This window comes from Branchiostoma floridae, unplaced genomic scaffold (assembly GCF_000003815.2).
Source record: "Branchiostoma floridae strain S238N-H82 unplaced genomic scaffold, Bfl_VNyyK Sc7u5tJ_428, whole genome shotgun sequence".
In the NCBI taxonomy this organism is placed as follows: domain Eukaryota; kingdom Metazoa; phylum Chordata; class Leptocardii; order Amphioxiformes; family Branchiostomatidae; genus Branchiostoma; species Branchiostoma floridae.
Window position 1 is genome coordinate 8,803 of NW_023365846.1, and position 591 is coordinate 9,393.

Here is a 591-nt window from a genome sequence, read left to right on the forward strand (position 1 = left end):
TTCTCTCCCGCACGGTATTTCCTATCCCTCCACCTATATTTTCTCTCCCGCACGGTATTTCCTATCTTTCCACCTTTATTTTCTATCCCGCACGGTATTTCCTATCTCTCCACCTTTATTTTCTCTCTCGCACGATATTTCCTATCCCTCCACCTTTATTTCCTCTCCCTCACGGTATTTCCTATCTCTATAGTTTTATTTCCTCTCTCGCACGTTATTTCCTATCTCTACCCCTTTATTTCCTATCTTTATAGTTTTATTTCATTTCTCGCAGTTTATTTCCTCCCTGTCAACTTTATTTCCTCTCTCGCACTTTATTTCCTTTCTCGCACGATATTTCCTCTCTCTCTGGTTTTATTTTCTCTCTCGCACGATATTTCCTCTCTCTCTGGTTTTATTTTCTCTCTCGCACGATATTTCCTCTCTCTCTGGTTTTATTTTCTCTCTCGCACGATATTTCCTCTCTCTCTGGTTTTATTTTCTCTCTCGCACGATATTTCTTCTCTCTCCACGGTTTTATCTCTCTCGCGCACGATTTTATCCTCCGCGCGACTTTTGACCCCATTTGGCGTGCCATACAGAAGTTACGGA